The sequence below is a fragment of the Eurosta solidaginis genome, chromosome 5, assembly GCF_040869045.1.
Source record: "Eurosta solidaginis isolate ZX-2024a chromosome 5, ASM4086904v1, whole genome shotgun sequence".
Lineage (NCBI taxonomy): Eukaryota > Metazoa > Arthropoda > Insecta > Diptera > Tephritidae > Eurosta > Eurosta solidaginis.
This window is the reverse complement of record NC_090323.1, coordinates 268,583,616-268,606,267: the sequence shown is the minus strand read 5'-3', so window position 1 is coordinate 268,606,267 and position 22,652 is coordinate 268,583,616. Positions and strand designations below refer to the sequence as shown.

The 22,652-nt window shown below is 36.5% G+C and overlaps 1 protein-coding gene across 5 annotated transcripts in view; it reads left to right on the top strand.

Annotated features, from left to right (window-relative positions):
• Fhos (Formin homology 2 domain containing) overlaps positions 1-22,652 on the top strand; it is a 206,518-nt gene that overhangs the window by 10,798 nt on the left and 173,068 nt on the right. The window lies entirely within an intron of this gene.

Here is a 22,652-nt window from a genome sequence, read left to right as displayed (position 1 = left end):
CTTATGCCTATCAATAGAAATTTGGCGCGCAACGCTTTCAACGCCCTAGATTGATGAGGAGTGTGATGACTAGTACCTAGGACCTAGCTAATTATTTTCTAGCTTTTAATATTATTATACTTGATGTAAGTATTGTTTTCAATAAAACGGTTTAACGTAACTTATCTTGTTTGGCTGATTTTCCACAGGGTGAATAAATGATGTATATTGGAACGATTTTCCGTCATCCCTTGTCAAATTTGGTTTTGAGACAAACCGGTTTCGGCGTTGTGCCATCGTCAGTGTCGATTTTCATTCTGATCTGTTGTTGTCGTTTGTCCTGTATTTATAGTTCGTAGGTATATGAGCAGGTATTGTCAAATTGATGCTTGTGTATATTTAGTTATGTGTATGTGCTGTGTGTTCATTCAGAACCGAGGGTGGTTTACTAATCGATTTGTGTGGCTGACTGGGGTAGGTAGAAATCTGTGATTTTAGTCGTTTGACCTTCTTTGTCGGTTTTTTGTTTTGGTGTGCTACTTGTTTTGTGTTTATTTGTTGTTGTGTGTTTGTCTGTTGTACCTGTGTGATTAAGTTGTTTCCTGTAAACAAGTTTTAAAGGCTCGAATATTGTGTAAGAAATTGTGTTTATCTGTTCGTTTATTATTCTACCGTCGAATGTTTTCTGTTTGTAGATTTCCATGTTTTCGAGTACGTTGAGACGTCGGCCCTTTTCCTGTATGTGAAGAACCCTAACTGTTTTATTGATGTTTGCTGGGGAACATTCATTCTCGACCATGTGATTCGCGAAGTTAGACTCGGGTATAATGTTTGATTCCGTATTTTTTTTTGTTGTAATCTCTAATATGTTCTCTGAACCTCGTTCTTATTTGCCGTCCTGTTTGTCCTATGTAACAATGCTGGCATCCGCAGGTAAGCTTGTATACGCCGTGGCTCCTAGCCGGATCCTCTGAGTTAATGTTAGTTCTTAGTTTTCGCCCTAGGTTGTTCGATGTTTTGAATGCTGTGTTAATGCTGTATTTTTTAAAGAAGTTTGCCAATTTATATGTTGCTTTTCCAGTATATGTCATAGTCGTCCAGCTATTATTTTCCTTTTCATTATTTCTTTTTGGTTCTCCATTTGTCCTTCTGAGCTTATCTGCTAGTGCTTTTTTATATCCGTTGTTTGCAGCGATATTATATATGACCTCAAGTTTTCTCTTATATGCCTCTTGTGTGAGCGGTGTTCTTTCAAGTCTAACGTTTACGGTTTAACGTAACATTTTTATACTCAGTTGAGCAGAGCTCACAGAGTATATTAACTTTGATTGGATAACGGTTGGTTGTACAGGTATAAAGGAATCGAGATAGATATAGACTTCCATATATCAAAATCATCAGTATCGAAAGAAAATTTGATTGAGCCATGTCCGTCCGTCCGTCCGTCCGTTAACACGATAACTTGAGTAAATTTTGAGGTATCTTGATGAAATTTGGTATGTAGGTTCATGGGCACTCATCTCAGATCGCTATTTAAAATGAACGATATCGGACAATAACCACGCCCACTTTTTCGATATCGAAAATTTCGAAAAATCGAAAAAGTGCGATAATTCCTTACCAAATACGGATAAAGCGATGAAACTTGGTAGGTGAGTTGAACTTATGACGCAGAATAGAAAACTAGTAAAATTTTGGACAATGGGCGTGGCACCGCTCACTTTTAAAAGAAGGTAATTTAGAAGTTTTGCAAGCTGTAATTTGGCAGTCGTTGAAGATATCATGATGAAATTTGGCAGGAACGTTACACTTATTACTATATGCTTGCTTAATAAAAATTAGCAAAATCAGAGAACGACCACGCCCACTTTTTAAAATTTTTTTTTTTAGATTCAAATTTTAAAAGAAAAGTTAATATCTTTACAGTATATAAGTAAATTAAGTCAACATTCAACTCCAGTATTGATATGGTGCAACAAAATACAAAAATAAAAGAAAATTTCAAAATGGGCGTGGCTCCGCCCTTTTTCATTTAATTTGTCTAGGATACCTTTAATGCCATAAGTAGAACAAAAATTTACCAATCCTTGTGAAATTTGGTAGAGGCGTAGATTCTAGGACGATAACTGTTTTCTGTGAAAAAGGGCGAAATCGGTTGAAGCCACCACCAGTTTTTATACACAGTCGACCGTCTGTCCTTCCGCTCGGCCGTTAACACAATAACTTGAGCAAAAATCGATATATCTTTACTAAACTTAGCCCACCTACTTATCTGATCTCACTTTATCTTGGTATTAAAAAAGGCCGAAATCCGACCATAACCACGCCCACTTTATCGATATCGAAAATTACGAAAACTGAAAAAAATGCCATAATTCTATACCAAATACGGAAAAAGGGATGAAACATGGTAACTGGATTGGTTTATTGACGCAAAATATAACTTTGGAAAAAACTTTGTAAAATGGGTGTGACACCTACCATATTAAGTAGAAGAAAATGAAAAAGTTCTACAAGGCGAAATCAACAGCCCTTGGAATCTTGGCAGAAATACTGTTAGTGGTATTGCATATATAAATAAATTAGCAGTACCCGGCAGATGATTTTCTGGATCAGCTGGTCCACATTTTGGTTGATATAGCAAGACCTCCTTCACATATACATCTAAGGGCCACTCGCTTTTAAAACCCTCATTAATACCTTTAATTTGATATCCATATCGTACAAACACATTCTAGAGTCACCCCTGGCCCACCCTAATGGCGATATCTCGAAAAGGCGTCCACCTATAGACCTAATGCCCACTCCCTCTTAAAATGCTCAGTAACACCTTTCGTTTGATACCCATATCGTACAAACATTCTAGAGTCACCCTTGGTCCACCTTTATGGCGATATCTCGAAAAGGCGTCCACCTATAGAACTAAGGATTACTCCCTTTTAAAATACTCATTACCACCTTTCATTTGATACCAATATCGTACAAACACATTCTAGAGTCACCCTGGACCACCCTAATGGTGACATTTCGAAAAGACGTCGACCCATAGACCTAATGCCCACTCCCTCTTAAAATGCTCAGTAACACTTTTCGTTTGATACCCATATCGTACAAACATTCTAGAGTCACCCCTGGCCCACACTAATGGCGATATCTCGAAAAGGCTTCCACCTATAGACCTAATGCCCACTCCCTCTTAAAATGCTCAGTAACACCTATCGTTTGATACCCATATCGTACAAACACATTCTAGAGTCACCCCTGGCCCACCCTAATGACGATATCTCGTAAAGGCGTCCACCTATAGACCTCATGCCCACTCCCTCTTAAAATGCTCAGTAACACCTTTCGTTTGATACCCATATCGTACCAGCATTCTAGAGTCACCCTTGGTCCACCCTTATGGCGATATCTCGAAAAGGCGTCCACCTATGGAACTAAGGATCACTCCTTTTCAAAATACTCATTAGCAGCTTTCATTTGATACCCATATCGTACAAACATATTCTAGAGTCACCCCTGGTTCACCTTTATGGCGATTTCTCGAACTCTAGCCTATTCCCTTTTAAAATACTCATTACCACCTTTCATTTGATACCCATATCGTACAAACACATTCTAGAGTCACCCCTGGTCCACCTTAATCGCGATATCTCGAAAAGGCGTCCACAGATAGACCTAAGGCCCACTCCCCCTTAAAATGCTCAGTAACACCTTTCATTTGATACCCATATCGTACAAACAAATTCTAGAGTCAGCCCTGGTCCACCTTTATGGCGATATCCCTAAATGGCGTCCATCCATAGAACTATGGCCTACTCTCTCTTAAAATACTCTTTAATACCTTCCATTTGATACAAATGTCATACAACCACATTCCAGGGTTACCCTAGGTTCATTTTCCTACATGGTGGTTTTCCTTATTTTGTCTCCATAGCTCTCAACTGAGTATGTAATGTTCGGTTACACCCGAACTTAGCTTTCCTTACTTGTTTTTGATTATTTTTTTTACTGTGTTTTTTAATTTCAGTCGGTTTAAATTAAAAAAAAAGATATTTAAACAACAAGTCCAAAATCTCAAAATTGTTTTAAATAAAAATCAAAAATACTAAGAAATTTAAAAATAGCAACTTTCATTCATTTCTGTTTTACTAACAAAACCCAAAAGTTTAAACTTGTTCCTAAAAATTTTAGAATAAAATATTTCATATGTGAAAAGAGCTGCACGTCATACATTTTTTGTTAAAACTTTTTGTTATACACATGAGGTGCTATGGTACGTTTTCTTATACATATATAATACCTAATACCAGTTCGAAACCTACCAACCAGCCACTACACTTTTTTTTAATGCCTACCACTCCGAAGACCCTGAGTGCACGCCTCGGCCAAAATCAAAATTTTAGAAACAAGTTTTTTAAATTATACGTTCAATATTATAAACGGAGATGCCCCTCGGCAGTGTTTGCCAAGCACTCTGAGTGTTTTTCTGCCATGGAAAGCTTCTCAGTGAAAACTCATCTGCATTGCAGATACCGTTCGGAGTCGGCATTAAACAAATCCTGCCAATTTGTAGGAACAACTAAAAGAACACGACGCAAATTGGAAGAGAAAGAAGCTCGGCCGAAGATCTCTTCGGAGATTATCGCGCCTTACATTTTTATTTTAAACCTTTTAACTGTATATTGCAAAACTAAAAACGCATAAAGGCGCCTATAAACATTGCAATAAAAAGCTACAATTATCGGGTTATATTTTATTTGCAGAAAAAACCTGCAGTACAAAAGTTACTTAATCAACGATTCAATAAAGTAATTTAATAAGAAAGCTATTAGAAAGCTATAAAAAAATATTTTTCCCATATATTGAGTCTTCATAGGGGGCCGCGATTTAGAAGTACTAAGACATTTTTTTAATTCAGGAGAGTCTTTAGTTGTTCCATGTGCAATTTTTAAGCCGAATTTTAAAAGCAACGAATGTCTGCATTTCGTTTTAATATTATAGTGAAGTGTGAAAAATAAAAATCTATATATACAAAAGGAAAGCTAAAATGTGTGTTAGTTGGTCGCCGGTGTTTGAAGAGATGCGTCGGGCGATTTTGTTAAAACGTGGACCCGGGTACTCCTAGAATGTGTTTATATAATATGGATATCAAATGAAAGCTGTTGATGAGAGCTCTAAAGTAATTTTCATTGTGATATTCGATTTAGTCGCATCAACGTGGCAAAACTGATAAATATGCATGCGAAGCCGAAATAGAGACATGAATTAATAATACCCACATACCTATTTACATACGTCCTATTCGATTTGCCTGAAATTTGGTATACAAATTTGCCTATATTAGTATTTACGATCCTTTTTTCCGGGAAGTAGACCAGAGACGGACTGGGACTGGGATTAGGACTAGGACTGGGACTGAGACTCGGAGTGGGACTGGGACTGGAACAAAATACAATAAGAGATGAAGAAGAATGAGAAGAACGTGAGAGAAGAGAAAAGAGAGAAGAAGACTGAGAAAGAAATAGAATGAGACGAATATGGAGATAGATGAAGCGAAAAATACGGAGGGAGGAGTGAATAAAAGGATCAGGAAATAGTGAAGAGGGGTGGGGGAGCGCAGAGGTAGATGGAAAAAGCTTATTAAAATATATACAGATATGCCAAATTTAGGGCAGAACAACGTCTGCCGGGTCTGCTAGTCTAATTATAGTTTGTTGTATGACACACCACAACAGCTTCCAGTCTTGACTTGAACTTATATGTGATAACGTTTACTTCAGAGTTATTTCAATATTAGATTTAAAAAAAAACCTATTTAAATTTTGTGAGCTGCCATAGAAAAATCTTGTTTTTATCAACTGCTCGGAAGTCTTTAACCGTTTCCAACCTGTATGCTTAAATACGTATGTGAGATTTTTGGCCTTAGTATTGCGATTTCAATGCATCATCATCATAATTAATTGGCGCTTAGCAGCCTAAGTAACTTTGGACGTTTTGTAACAAGTCACACTAGCTATCCTGTTTCGCGATAACTGACACCAATTGGGAGTACCAAGGGAGGTCAAGTCTTACTCCATCTTCATGTCTGCGTAATGCTTATAAAGCTCATCATAATACCTCCATCGATACCCGCCGTAGGCATCATGGATAGAACCATAAATCTTCGAGAGAAATTTTCTTTCGAACACTCCAATCTTCTCTAGACACTGTCTATGATTCCGAGCCGTACAGCTGGACAGGTGTCATGAGTGGCTTGCAGAGTGTGATTTTTGTTCGTCGAGGGACGATTTTACTATTCATTTTCCTACTCAGTTCAAAGTACACTTGTTGGCAAGAGTTATTTTATTTCTAAACTGACATTATTTTCATTGTTAATGCTGGTTCCCCGATAGAATGTCTTCAACCTTTATACCAAATTATATATGTGATATTTTTCATTTTGGTACTACGATTTCAAACGGCGAGGCTTTAAACAAATTTTTATTTGTTTTATACGGGCCACCCTAATGTGTATACCTATATACAACAAATTCCTTCTCCTAGGTAGTCTATAATAAAATCATTAAAACTTTAAATTTTGAGTTACACCTTTTTCCCACAAAATATATGTAAGTATACATTCCTTTTAAATATTTTTAAGCAATGCTCATTAATTAATTAAGAGAATCTATTTGGCTTATCTTGTTTGGTTGATTTTCCGACAGGGTGGATAAATGCTGTATATTGGAACGATTTTCCGTCATCCCTTGTCAAATGAGACAAACCGGTTTCGGCGTTGTGCCATCATCAGTGTCGATTTTCGTTCTGATCTGTTGTTGTCGTTTGTCCTGTATTTATAGTTCGTAGGTATATGAGCAGGTATTGTCAAATTGATGTTTGTGTATATTTAGTTATGTGTATGTGCTGTGTGTTCATTCAGAACCAAGGGTGGTTTACTAATCGATTTGTGTGGCTGACTGTGGTAGGTAGAAATCTGTGATTTTAGTCGTTTGACCTTCTTTGTCGGTTTTTTGTTTTGGTGTGTTAATTGTTTTGTGTTTATTTGTTGTTGTGTGTTTGTCTGTTGTACCTTTGTGATTAAGTTGTTTCCTGTAAACAAATTTTAAAGACTCGAATATTGTGTCAGAAATTGTGTTTATCTGTTCGTTTATTATTCTACCGTCGAATGTTTTCTGTTTGTAGATTTCCATGTTTTCGAGTACGTTAAGAAAATCGTTCCAATATACATCACAATCTATTTGGATTATGTTGGTCGTGCGTCCAAGTTTTCATCCAACGCCAATAACTTTCATTTTATTGCAAACAATTAATTATAAATTACATTTTGCGTGCAAATATTTTGCCAAGCAAATGAGGCATGTAAAAATTTTCTCAGGATTTAAAAGTTGCCAATTGGTATTAAATTGCGGCATTCATGTCATTAAGTATATACAGTAGTCGTTCACAAATTAGAACCTTCAGTAATTAAGATATCCAGAAATTAAAGCAACATTTGCAATACAAACAAGTAAGGAAGGCTAAGTTTGGGTATAACCGAACATTACATACTCAGCTGAGAGCTTTGGAGACAAAATAAGGAAAAATCACCATTTAGGAAAATGAACCTAGGGTAACCCTGGAATGTGTTTGAACGATATGGGTATCAAATTAAAGGTGTAAATGAGTGTTTTAAAAGGGAGTGGGCCTTAGAGTTCTATAGGTGGACGCCTCTTCGAGATATCGCCATAAAGGTGAACCAAGGGTGACTGGAATGCGTTTGTTCGATATGGGTATCAAATGAAAGGTGTTAATGATTGTTTAAAACGTAGTGGGCCTTAGTTCTATAGGTGGACGACTTTTCGGGATATCTCCATAAAGGTGGACCAGGGGTGACTCTAGAATCTCTTTGTACGATATGGGTATCAAATTAAAGGTAGTAATGAGGGTTTTAAAAGGGAGTGATGGTAGTTGTATATGTGAAAGCGTTTTCCAGATATCGGCCAAAATGTGGACCATGGTGACCCAGAACATCATCTGTTGGATACCGCTAATTTATTTATATATATAATACCACGAACAGTATTCCTGCCAAGATTTCAAGGGTTTTTTTCGCCCTGCAGAACTTTTTCATTTCATTCTACTTTATATGGTAGGTGTCACACCCATTTTACAAAGTTTTATAAGTTATATTTTGCGTCAATAAACCAATCCAAATACCATGTTTCATCCCTTTTTTCGTATTTGGTATAGAATTATGGCATTTTTTTCATTTTTCGTAATTTTCGATATCGAAAAAGTGGGCGTGGTCATGGTCGGATTTCAGCCATTTTTTATACCAATACAAAGTGAGTTCAGATAAGTACATGAACTGAGTTTAGTAAAGATATATCGATTTTTGCTCAAGTTATCGTGTTAACGGCCCAGCGGAAGGACAGACGGTCGACTGTATATAAAAACAAGGCGTTGCTTCAACCGATTTCGCCCTTTTTCACAGAAATAAGTTATCGTCCTAGAATCCAAGCCCCTACCAAATTTTATAAGGGTTGGTAAATTTTTGTTCGACTTATGGCATTAAAAGTATCCTAGAAAAATTTAATTACAAATGGCGGAGCCACGCCCATTTTGAAATTTTCTTTTATTTTTGTATTTTGTTGCACCATATCATCACTGGAGTTGAATGTTGGCATAATTTACTTATATACAGTAAAGATATTCAATTTTTTGTTAAAATTTGACTTTAAAAAAATTTTGTTTAAAAGTGGGCGTGTTCGTCATCCGATTTTGCTAATTTTTATTTAGCACACATATAGTAATAGGGGTAACGTTTCTGCCGAATTTCAATATGAATTTCATCATCTTCAACGACTGCCAAATTGCAGCTTGCAAAGCTTTTAAATTACCTTTTTTTAAAAGTGGGCGATGCCACGCCCATTGTCCAAAATCCATCTTTGGTAATGAGTTATCGCACTTTTTCGGTTTTTCGAAATTTTCGATATCGAAAAATGGGCGTGGTTGTAGTCCGATTTCGTTCATTTTAAATAGGCATCTGAGATTGGCGCCCAGGAACCTACATTCCAAATATCGTCAAGATACCTTAAAATTTACTCAAGTTATCCTGTTTACGGACGGACGGACATGGCTAAATGAATTTCTTTTTTCGCCCAGATCATTTTGATATATAGAAGTCTATATCAATCTCGATTAGTTTATGCCGTTACGGATTACCGTTATGCGAAAAAAGTTAATATACTCTGTGAGCTCTGCTGTGTCGTCTTTGTGTTTTTTTATTTATTCTGTGCGGCGGTGGTTCTAATTTATGAGCGTTAACTGTACATAGGTGCCCTTTCTGCAAAACAGAAAACATGTTTTGGTATGGGTGGATTTATAACAAGCTAATACGAAATATTTAATGTTTTCACATTAAAGGTGCAAGTCAGCATTAATCGCTTCAATGTTTCAAAAATTTTTTATATATTTAGTCTGTGTCGGCGATTGTAAGCCCTATTCTATACTATGGAGTTCTTGTTTGGTGGAAAGCCACACAAAAAACAACATACCTCAAAAAATTTGAGGGGGTATGCAGACTATCGATGTTTAGCATTACGGGAGCCCTGAAAACAACCCCGACGGCTGCACTGTATGCCATTTTGCACATCCCACCTGTAGACCTGCTAGCAAAGAACAAAGCATTAACGACTGCAACCAGGCTCGGTTCTTCGGGGCAGCTTGAGCGCCGACCATATGGCCATAGTAGTATAGCGTCATCAATCACAAGACGAACAGACTACCTGATTCCCTATCTGTGCTTCGAGGGAGATCTTAAGGCCACAATAGAGGTGGACGGTTGACGCAAGGGTGCGCAAATGGCGGACGAGGCGATACATGTGTACACCGATGGTTCCAAAGTAGTGGAAGGAGTAGAGTCTGCGGTATACTGCGCTGATCCGGAAATAAGCAGATCCTACAGGCTGCCGGATTATTGTAGCGTTTTCCAATCGGAAATATTAGCCGTAACCAAAGCAGTAGAAACCCTGGAAGAGAATAGCTTAAGCTGCAACCGTGTTATTTTTTATATTGACAGTCAAGCAGCAATTAAGGCAATAATCTCGCATAGCACAGCATCTAAATGCGTGTTAGAGTGTAAGCAGTCTCTGGAGAGAATCGGGACAGGGAGAAGCATACATCTATATAGGGTCCCAGGGCTTATGGGAATAGATGGGAATGAAAAAACGGACGAAATAGCTAAAAAGGGCGCATCCCTTGAAGCTTGCTCCGTAGATGTCCCAATTAGATTGGGCGAGATTAAACGAAGGCGAGAGGTGCACATGATCGACCACGGGGGAAAGGCGTGGGTTCAAGCGCGGGGCTGTAAAGTGTCGAAGATTATGTGTAGGTCTTACAACTTTAGACTAACACAGTTGCTTCTATCATTAAAAAGAGAGGACTGTATACTCATGACGGGTATTCTGACTGGACAGGACCTTGGAGGAGGATCGATCGAGCACTTTCTGTGGTCGTGCCCTGCACTTTCCATGCTAAGACTCCAGCTATTAGGAGTGATACAGCTGTCAGATCTAGAAGCAGCAAGTGGCTTAAGTCCTATGAAGCTTCTAGTATTTGCCAAGAGGAGTTATTTTATAACATAGGTCCTGGTTTTTGATAGGGTTTTTCAGTTTGGTCGTTAAAACAAACTTCTGGTAACACTACGAACTCAATCAGTCTATGTGAGGTCCTCATGGACCGGCCAGTTCAACCTAACCTGGTGTGTGTCCCTGTTACAAAATAACGACTGAATATCTTTTCATAGGCCTTCTGATACCTCCATATTACAGCCTACATATATTAGCCTTACATCGCCGTCTTTATAAGTGTTCAAAATTTACAAATATGTATTTTTAGCAAAACTTTAAAGTTAAATCAAGTATAAAACCATAGTTGGCTGATTAAAAAAATATCTTGAAATCTTGTATCCCTGCTGCATCAGTTATGTAATACCGGAGTGAACGCCAAGCAATCTCATATATTATTTCTAATTGCTGGTCTTATTTGGAATCCAAATCTATAAATAAGGTTTTGGTTGTAAAGATGGGGATTCGTGCTCTTAGCGAGCTTTGGACATTTTTAGTCGTAGTGCTTTTGTTTAGCTATATTTTATTAAAATAATAAAAAATTAACGATTGTGAGCACACAAATATATTTGTACTATGGCACTGTGTGAATATTTGATTAGAACTAACACTGCATTACCGGCAGTTGCTAACATTCGCCAGCTGAACAGCTGATTTCTGTTGATATTTGATATGAGAATCATGGTTGCCACAGCCTGTTTTCATTTGGGACCAAAATTCGTCGAAAAAAAGGACCAAATTTCAAAAAAGGGACCAAAATTTGTTTTCATCAAACGGTTTTTTTTAGGTTGACTTGACAGGCTAGGCTGGCTGGCACGAATTTTGTAATTGAAATTTAAGTAACTTCCCGATAAGCTACAAACTTGAAACTTGGAATATAGTTCAGAAACCGATGACAATGCAATAATAAGAAAAAAAATTGCCGCTAGGTGGCGCAAGGATCAAGATATTCACAAACATCGTATTTGTGGTCCAATTTGGCTCATATTTGGAACACAGTAAATAAGAGAATAGAAAGCGACCTATGAAAAAAAACGCCGCTAGGTGGTGCAAGGATCGAGATATTCACAAAAATTGTATTTGTGGTCCGATTTGTCTCATATTTGGAGCACATAATAAATAAGAGAATAGAGCGCTGATATTTTTGACATTCGGCGGCGGCGTGCGAAAAACGACCCTAATCGGCGGCGGCGGCGTTTATCGGCGGCGTATATCTCTAGGCCCTAGGTACTAGTCATCACACTCCTCATCAAGACAATTAAAAATTGATCAGACAATTAAAAAAAAGCGTTGGACGCGTAAATTGCTATTGATAGTCATATATAAGACCAAATGAACTCCTCTATTCTTACATCCGTATTTCATATTTTCTCATTTCAAAAACTTGTTTCGAGACGGCTTTCTGTATGAGTTTCCAAATTGGACAAATATTTCCCTTTTGCTTAATTGTGCTCTCATGTAAATGACTCGGCTCAATTGGCATGGGTACAGCTCCTGGGTACAACGGAGCACGTTTATAAAAACTCAGATCTGAGGGACAGCTGATAAAATCAAAAATAAAAAAAAAAAATAAATGTAAGGCGCGATAACCTCCGAAGAGATCTAAGGCCGAGCTTCTCTTCCAATTTGCGTCGTGCTCCTCTTGATTTTTCCCTACAAATTGGCCGGACGGGACCTACATGTTTTATGTCGACTCCGAACGGCATCTGCAAGGCAGATGAGTTTTCACTGAGAGCTTTTCATGGCAGAAATACAATCGGAGCGCTTGCCAGACACTGCCGCGGGGCGACCCCGCTTAGAAAAATTTCTTCTAATTGAAAAAATTATTTCTAAAATTTTGATGTTGCTTTGCCCGGGAGTTGAACCCAGGGCATACGGTGTGATAGGCGGAGCACGCTACCATCACACCACGGTGGTCGCCAATCAGTTTCCGTAAAATAATTCCGGAAAGGCGAGATGAATTTGTTAAAGCAACCCCATAGCTTTCTTCCCACCGCTCCGCCTTTGTTCGCTAAGTTGCCTTTAAAAAAAAAACGGACTACTTTGCTATCCTCGCCTGTTGTACACTCACCGCAATCTTCATACGTACCGAATGCCCTTTTTCATATTCGCTCTTTTCATGATCTAAATGGAATTGTATCTAACTCGGCGCATCACTAACAAAAGCATTTCGAGCATGTAAATCGTGCCTTTCGCCATATCAATCTCCCCATTCACCACAGTCCCAAGATTAAAATGGTAAGAAACTCTACTTTTTTGGGACCAAATGTTTGCTGTGGATTTCATTTAAATGCTATCCACTTTCATCGTTTCTGAATTCAACAATTTTGCTCACACATAGATGGCGCCCTGCTAACCGTGGCGAAAATAGTGTGTGAAAAATAACAGAATTCTTGTGTTTGCAACCAGAGAATTTAAACACAATGAGAAGGCGTTTTTGCTAGATTCCAACTTTTTTGCATGTGAACACGTCTTGCACTTCACCACACACAATCCAATTTCAATGTTAACCTGCTAACAGCAGAAAATTCTCTGTCTACAGTTTCAGCTGGTGTATAAATTCTCTGGATTTTCTCTTAATATGATTTCTTTGTGGGAATATAGGTATTTAGTAGGATTAATTAAATTTAAATTTTATTACTTGTAGCAATATATTTGCTTGTTTTATTATTTAATATGAATTTGAACTTAATTAATATAATAATAGCAATATATTTGCTTGTTTTATGTTGATGCAAATTTGCAGAAATTTTGCTTATTTCTTTACAAACAAAAACCTATTCATATACCCAAAATATGCCCTTTCATGAAATGTATGTAAATTAATCATACATTTATGAATTATCCCATCCCTTTTTGTTAATAAATTAAAATGTTAGGAAAATGTATGCAAATTGAAATATGCATGCAAATAGTGTTTTGCCGACGGCATTTGCACACTTGGAATTTCTGTGCACACGAAATCCATTGCATTTTTATAAAACGTTAATTTGCATAAAATGTATGCATATTAACCATGAAGTATGAATTATTAAAAATTGAAAAATTGAAATAAATAAAATATTTGATAACAATTGAATTAATAAAAAATTATTTAGTTATTATTTGGACTATGGGTGGGAGGGGAGGTACCTATAAAGAAATTTCCTAAAGCATTTTATATGTGTTATTCAGTACAATGATGTAAGTACCTATGTACTTGAATATTTTCAAAGGCAGGTTTGATAAGCCAAGTCAAACTTAAATACATTTGACCTGCCTCAAATCAACCCTTAAATATGTAAATAAGACCAACAATACACAAAAGACATGTGCCTGTTGATCAGATGTTGAGCATTGTATCATTGAATATATATGATATATGTATGAAAATACAAACCAAAAAAAGTACAAATGTACATACATACATATATACATATTCAATAATACTATGTTCAAACAGAAAAATAAATTGAGGAAATTTCGATTTGAATTGAGTGCTGTTCATACAACTCGATTTAGCTAACATAATAGTAATTTGATAGCTGGTTGGCTCATCTCTACAGCAAGAACATACCTTTGTTCAGACGGTCAAAATGAACACGCACATTATTAGGCGAATGAAATGGAATGAAAACATAAAACTTTGAAATTTGTGTGTGTTGTAAGAAAATGTGTTGAATGTTTTGGTTTCATTTTGATTTTGCCATCTTCTTTTGACAATCCGTACTCCAGTGAAATGAAAGACATAAAATCAGCTGATTAGATGAGCCAACCATATAGTTCAGCCATGCGTAACTGACGTTTAAGTATACTCAATAAACACACTTTACAATGTTGCATTTGCAGTTTGAAACAATTTATTACGCAATTTTTTTAAATTGGCAATTTATTATTACAATTTATTATATGACAAATTGCGTAATAAATTGCCCAAATAGTATAAATTGCCAATTTGGTGTGTGTTTGAACCTAGTATAATACTCCAATTAAAGGCAGACATGTATAAAAAGCTTGGTCGCTTTGATGCTGTGGCAGTGTCTTAAGTTATTAATAAAACAACTTGTCGCTTTCCGCGTTATGAAGCGACCAAATCAATTATGGCAATCTGCGTATACGGCCATGTATATGTAAATATCAATGCTCGTAGCAATTAGCCGACGAAATACAATAGGCACGAGCCAAATTATGTGTCGTCGGTGGTTAAAAGTGTTGCCGTTTATACCTTTAATAACTCACAGCTAAAAGGGGAATTTAATATAAAATTAAAATAAACGAATTTATTGCTCTTTTGCGAAATAATGTTATATTTCTTCGCAAAATTACTTTAATTTATTTCGCCGCTCCCATATATTAATTTTTATCTATGAAAATAATGTAAAATTCTTACTTTGTACTGACATGTGATAAACAAGTCAGCATATACAGTATGACGTCACAGTGCGAATTCGGGCCAGAAACGGGTAAAACACCACTCTTATGTAGCAACTGCAACACAGTTGCTGCAAATTTGGCTGCGTGACTGCGCGAACAATTTTTCGGCAGAATATGATAGGGGGTTTCAAATAGCAAATAAAAATGTCCATAAGCTTTGACAACTCGGAAATTCAGGATATGAGAAAATTATTTGCAATAATTTATATCAGGCATGCTTAACCAACGAACCGATATCATTTCGTTACGATAATTAACGTTAATAAACGAAACAAAGTCATTTCGTTTCGTTTATTAACGTTAAGAACGTCAAATTAACGAAGTGATTTTGCTTCGTTTTCTGCCATATCAAAACGAAATCAAATCGTTTATGTTGATTATTAATTTCAAACTATGCTGGCAAAGCTGATTGATGGCGGAGTCATTAAAGGTGAAGGCATTAGCCAAGCTGATTGCAACTTTTCTCATGAATTTTGACAGTACGAACATTTCTCAGAGTATTTTGACATTACCACCAACGAATTACACAAACAAATTACATGGAGTTCGTGTGTATGTCCGCTCGCTGTTAGCACCTTACTGGCTTCACCATGGCTATAGCATTGCCAGCACAATTCAAACTTTAAGTATCACGTTTTTGTTAACGTTTTTACCGTTAACGAAATCTTTTCGTTTCGGTTAAAAACGAGATACAATTTATCTTGATAATTCCTTTATCGATAATATTTCGAAGTGTTTCAACGGAAACGGTGGAAATTTTTTGATATACGATTAGCTTAACGTTAAGGTGCATCCCTGATTTATATGAACAATGGATGGAAAGTTTTAGATTATATAGTTAATATGTTAGTGGACAATTACTAGGCAATATCTGTGCATGTTTATTTGCATTTTTTACTACCATATTAGTACTTTCATACAGGCTTATAAATAGTTTGGTATTATTTCATAGGAAAGTGCGGGGTTATGAAAGTAGTTATGCTCGTCATAATGAATACCCCCAATATGCATCGAAGTTGGAATTTATAAAATCGCAAAAATTTGTCTTTTGACGATTTTATCAAATGCCATGTTGCCGAATTCTATCACCAATACGGACAACTTAAGAAGCATTTATGAATGAAAAATCAAGAGGAATCTTGTTTTCAGGATTTTGCGATTTACATACAAAACATGAGCATACATATGTACATATGTATGTGTGCTTGTGCGTATGGTTGGATGGTTGAAGTGAATTTTGTTTTGTTTGTCAACATGCGAATATAAAAATATTTCTTAGCTTACATATGAACATAGATTTGTACATATGCTTGTGCGTAAGAATAGTTTTTGTAGGAAGTGGTTAATTGAAACAGTTTGTCTTTTATTTGAACATGTGAATGTACAAACATTTTTTAGCTTATGCATGGATATATTGGTCTCAATGAAGTGGGTGGGAAATGGGGGTGTAGGCTGATCTTTAGTTTAGGAATATATGTGTGTACATATATACCAATCTAGGTTTGTTTATACCCACTCACCATTTAGGTGATTAAATTTTCAATTTCCCTACATATTAATATAATTTGATTACTCTTTCTGACAAAATAATAGTTACCATACAATTGAACAAAAGAAATTATCAAATATGAATACTTTAGATGATCAAACACTGAATATATTTTTTCAACCACATTTTGGAATCATATTTGAATCAAATGTGTTTACTTTAGGAGATCAAAAATTTATAATAATTTTTAATTCAGTTTCTGAATCTTTTTTGACTATATTTGTTGACTGAATAATGTATTTTATACTTGTCAAAATATTTCTTTACATCGGAGCTGCTCAACCCCTATACACTTGTAGCACTTTTGTTTTTGTTTTGCCCTGAATCATAGGCACAGATTCAAATTCACACTTTGAATATAAAAAAAAACAAGTAAGGACAGGACTGTCTTCGTCTGTGCCGAAGACTTCAACCTTTCAACCATCATAATTTATTTACAAAAAATCAGAGAATTAAATTTGCAATATACTTGCTCTGATCAGAGAATTTTTTGGTAACAGACGAACAGAGAAAATCGTTAAGAGAATTTTCTGTTACGTCTTGCACCCTGTTAAGTTAACATGAATTTGGGGAATAGTGGTGAAGTGCAAGACGTGTCACATGCAAATGGATCGTAAGCAGTGGATGCCAAAAAAACGCCTTCTCATTGTGTTTAAATTCTCTGGTAAGACGGTAACATGAATTGTCTGCAGGTGAGGAAGATGACAATATGGAAATTCGATATTCGAAAGTTAGTTGAGGATGGGGAATTCGTGGTAATATTATTCGAGCAAATATGTTGTTCCCTTTTTCTGATGGCCTGGTAAAATCGGCTGTTTTGGGAAAAATGGGCACCTTTCCTGATTCATGGTAATGAATGGATGGGACGGGACTATAAATAATAAAACAACGAGCGGAATTTGAACCACAAGTTGAAAAAAGAAAAAATAAATTGATACAAGTGCTTTACACCTGCACCAAACATACTATTGAATAATTGTCTCCAAGACATTACTTAATGGGGCAAGTCAATTTACAATGAAACAATACCAATCATCATAAATTAATTGGGGAATTTGGGGAAACATGGTGAAGTGCATTGCAAATGGATCGAAACCAGTGGATGTCAAAAAAACTCCTCATTGTGTACAAATTCTCTGGTTTAACACAAGCTTGTGCATTCCAATAACATCGCCACAATCAACGAAGATGTTGCGTTTGTAAATATGAAGAAACGTCAGACTTGGCAATTGAAGTTTATTGCGCCTTGCCCATTCACATACAAAATTTCGCGAAGCACTGTTGTAAACATTCTCCCTATACAACAAAAATACTTGCTAACATATTTGGTGTCGTATTCGATTGATATATTGCAGTTTTTAATTGCGAAAAATGTTAGAAAATTTACCAACCAGTGGGAAAAATAATTTCACTTGCAAAGTGTGCCAACACCTTTAGCCAAAGCAAATGTCAAATTCTTCTTATGGTTTTCTTGGAACATAATGGGGGAGTTGGCTACTTTTCAATATCAGATGGCGCCAGTGTCGCTCATTCTACCGTTCTCCTTAAAAATACGTGCAATCTACTCATAATGAATAAGCATGTGTTAAACTCATCTATATGAAAAACTGCTTATGTGTCGGACCTATTAGTTTTGGCCTATACGTACGAGGCAAGGCGAAAAGTGTGTATGTATTAGTAGGAAGAATCAAAACAAAATCAAATTTTAAATTTTGTCTGACTGCTCTGCCGTCGATTTCTTGTTCTTCCCTTTATAGTTGTTGGTGAGACGTAGGCGGGAATGGGAGATTTTCTCGCCGAAATCGAAGGTTGTATTAGTTTTGGCCTATATGTACGAAAAGTTTGTATGTATTAGTAAGAAAAATCAAATCGAAATAAAATTTTAGATTCACCCTTATCGCGAGTTTTATTTTCACCCGAAAATATTTACAGTTTTTGTTCACCCTATCGCAGAGGGTGGCGAAAAAATTTTTCGTGTTCGACAAAGATTTCACCTTATCAGCAACTCTTTGTTCGGGCGAAATGAACAGCGGGGAAACCCAAATTTGTTCACTTATATTTTACAGGCGAACGAGAGGTAAACAAAATATAAATAATTTTTTGTTTTGAAATTTGATACTCTTATAATTATATGTTCTTTTATTATTAGAAATAAATCAATAAATAATGCACAATCGGAAGCTGAGTGGAAGAAGTGAAATTCTTGTATTGCTGTAAATCTGTCGGCCAAGTTATCCATTGTGGACAAAGCAACGGTTCCAAAATGTTGAGCACCTCACTGAAACAAGACTGGCTAAGACCCACTTCATGGTCGATTCCGACGCCTTTTCCCTATGCGAAAAAACGAAGACATGTACTCAATTTTACAATTGGTGGAACTCCAAATGTTTGCTTCAATGGTGGCAAGGAGTGGTAAGAATAATTAGCAAATATTAGAATGCCGACTTGTTTAGCCTGTAATATTGGCGAAAACTAATTGAAAAAAATTAACTTGTTATTCAAAAGTGCTGAAAATAATAATTTTTAGCTTACAGTGAATCATAGCTCCAAAGGGTTAGAACTGTCCCTTAATTGCCTCCGAACCGCTTTCACATTTATGTATATTCTCCTCGCGGCCAGTCAATACCAACCTAAGTGCAATACTAAACATTATTTTATAAATTTTTTATTTCTATTTATGTTGTATTTTAAGGAAATATTTGCTTGGTTACAAAATTTACACAATTGTATGTAAATTATTTGTTTACTGCCAATTCGCAATAGAGCATCAGCTGTTTCGAAGTGAACTTTTGTTCGCCCGAAATTGCCGATAGGCGGAAAAAGTTCACCCGAACAAAGAAAGTGAAGGCGAACACTTTTCCGCGTGAACTTCGCGATAAGGGTGATTTTGTCTTTAGTTTGACTTTTGTGTTTGTGGATGAGTCGAAGGCGTGAAAGGAAGTTAGTGGTTTCTTTGCGAAGAATTTTTATTGTAGTTATGGAGGGGGAGAGGGGAGGGAGAAAAGTATAACTTCTGTGCATATAGATGTTTCCATTGTTATGGTCGCGACAGTTTTGTGCAAAACTTTTATAATTGTAAAGAAAACTGTCAAAGTAAGTAATAATATAATAAGTAAAAAATATATCCAGGAAAACTACAAATTAAAAAATTAATTGGTAGAGCCCAGGAAAGATCAAAGTGGTGACATTATAAATTTGATACAATTTCTTTGGTTTTCAGAGGAATAACAGAATTCTTTGTGACAATTTTACAGCATTGTGTGCTACCACACCCTTATGCACACGACACCAACCCACCCACTGAAGAAGTTTTAGTTGTTGTCCAAAAGAAAGCAGAGTATTTTGCCGATGGAAAATATATTTTATGAATAAACATGCTTTAAATATACAATTAATAAATAAATAAAATAATTAGAAATGAAAATATGTTTTTTATTTTAATTTCGGAAATAGGTGTTTATTACGGTAAGTATGTTTAGCCTGAAAGGTGAAAGCAAGCAGGCAAACATTGCATTGCATTTGCAAAAGATGTGGCACAAATTAATGCAATTTACTTCACAAAATAACAAAATAATTTATTTAAATGCATTCCTAAAAATTTTTCAAAAAAGAGTAAGCAAGGTGCAGCATTGTTGTTGTTTGTGTTGTTGCCAGCACAGAGCTGATTGGATGCTTTATTTGATTTGATACATCAACTTCTGTCGCGTACGATTTTGATATTAGTCCATCGAATTTACAAAAACAAAGTACTTTGACTATTATTTATGTTTGTAGGTATAAGGTTGGCTTCCACCTCACCTTAGTTCCGCCATGGGGGATTCGTCTATTGAGAGAAACTCGCCAAAATATGAGAGACAATCTCCAAAAAATGAGAGAAAATAACTGTGAATCTTCAACGGCCGTCTTACTAAAGTGAAATTTTATTCAATTCGGCCGAGATATGCATATTCGTGTTCTATTTTAACAAATTAATTAAAAATTTAGAACAATGCCAAGAGTTCGGAAATGTCGCGTTTGCGGTTGTACTAGTGATAGTGCATGCGAAAACGTCCGATATTTTTTCCTTTACAAGGAGTAGGGAGTAGGAGCAAAAGTGGAGGAATAATCTACAAATCCCCACTTATGCAAACATTCCTCGTCAAAACTCATTTGTACACAGCCTTCACTTCGAGGAAGGTTCAAGATCGTCAAAATATTTAAAGCCTGGTTCTATTCCCACCCTTAATTTAGGTAAATTCTTTTTAATATATACATACATACTTGTGTGGCATGTTAGAAGTGAATGGTGAATGCAGTAAGTTGTGGAGTTATGGTAATTCTTTAGTTTAGCTCACAGCTGCTAAAACGCGTCCAAAAATATCGGGAGAGGTGTCAAAAGACGCGTTATGAACCCGGGATCACGAATCCGAATCCGAAAGCGGAAATTGGAAATTTTATTTCTTTTCGGAGATATTTGCAAACAAAATTAAACATTTTCATGTGGATGTTGTAATTTGGATGATTTTGGTGTACCCACAGTTTTTGTGTGTAAAAGTCTTTTACGCGGATATAGTTTTGGTCTCCACACCGGTGGTGGACCCACCCAGGGTAATTTTTTATAAGCGCGATCGAAGGTGCTCCGGGCAATTTTTCGGTTTTTTGGAAATATCTTTTGACATAAGCAAATTTTTTAATTTCCGCTTTCGGATTCGTGGTCCTGGGTTCAAAACGCGCCTTTTGACACCTCTCCAGATATTTTGGATGAGTTTTGGCAGTTGTGAGCTAAAGTAAAGAATTACAAAGTTATGTGAATGGAATTTGGGCGATCACCACCCCCACTAAGGACTAGTTAAAAATAAATAAATGTAAGGCGCGATATCCTCCGAAGAGATTTTAGGTCGAGCTTCTCTTCCAATTTTCGCCGTGCTCCTTTTTAATTTTCCTACAAATTGTCGGGACGGGACCTACTTATTTTATGCCTACTCCAAACGGCATCTGCAAGGCAGATGTTGTTGTTGTTGTTGTAGCTAACCTAATCGCCAAAACCGAAGGCTTTGGGGAGTGTTATCGATGTGATGGTCCTTTGTCGGATACAGATCCGATACGCTCCGGTAACACAGCACCATTAAGGTGCTGGCCCGACCATCTCGGGAACGATTTATATGGCCACATTGAACCTTCAGGCCATCCCTCCCTCCCCACCCCCAAGTTCCATGAGGAGCTTGTGGTCGCCAGAGCTTCGTCTGTTAGTGAAACGGGATTCGCCGCTCGAAGGTGAGGTTGACAATTGGGTTGGAGAAGCTATATATTGCGCTACACAACCCCTTGAATCCTCTTGCAAGGCAGATGAGTTTTCACTGAGAGCTTTTCATGGCAGAAATACACTCGGAGCGCTTGCCAAACACTGCCGAAGGGCGACCCCGCTTAGAAAAAATTTCTTCTAATTAAAAAACCTTATTTATAAAATGTTGATGTTGCTTTGCCCGGGGTGTGAACCCAGGGCATTCGGCGTGGTAGGCGGAGCACGCTACCGTCCCACCACGGTGTCCGCCGAAGATTAGTTAGTGTGTGTTTATACATATATACAGTAGAATCGCGAAAAACTTAACCAAAATTTCCCAAGGGGAGTTTACTTAATAAATTATTATAAGAAATATTCAAGAAATTTTTTCGGGACTGTTAACGGATGCTCTTACAAAATTAAGGGATTATCTCCGAATTTGGGCTTTTTCAGGTTCATTTGATAACAGTTCGCGACTATCAGTTGCGGAATATTTCGATATTGTTTTCGGAATCATTTCTGGAATATCTCCGCAATAATTCAGGATTATTTTCACGCTCTTCTACTCTAAGCACTTCTCTGTAATAGTTTTAGCATTCTCTTATTTACTTTCGTACTCCTTTGTGAACTTTTTTGACTTCTGTATTATTTCAGGGTTATTTAAAATATGATTTGGGACGAACTTGGGAATATCTTCGGATTATTTCGTTTGCTGAGTTTTCATTCTTCACTATTCCGCGATTGTTTTCGTGATCGTTTCGGCATAGTTGTAAGTATCATATTGTGACTACTACGTTATAACAGCTAAATGTATTGAAATAAGTGTTAATTGATATTGTGA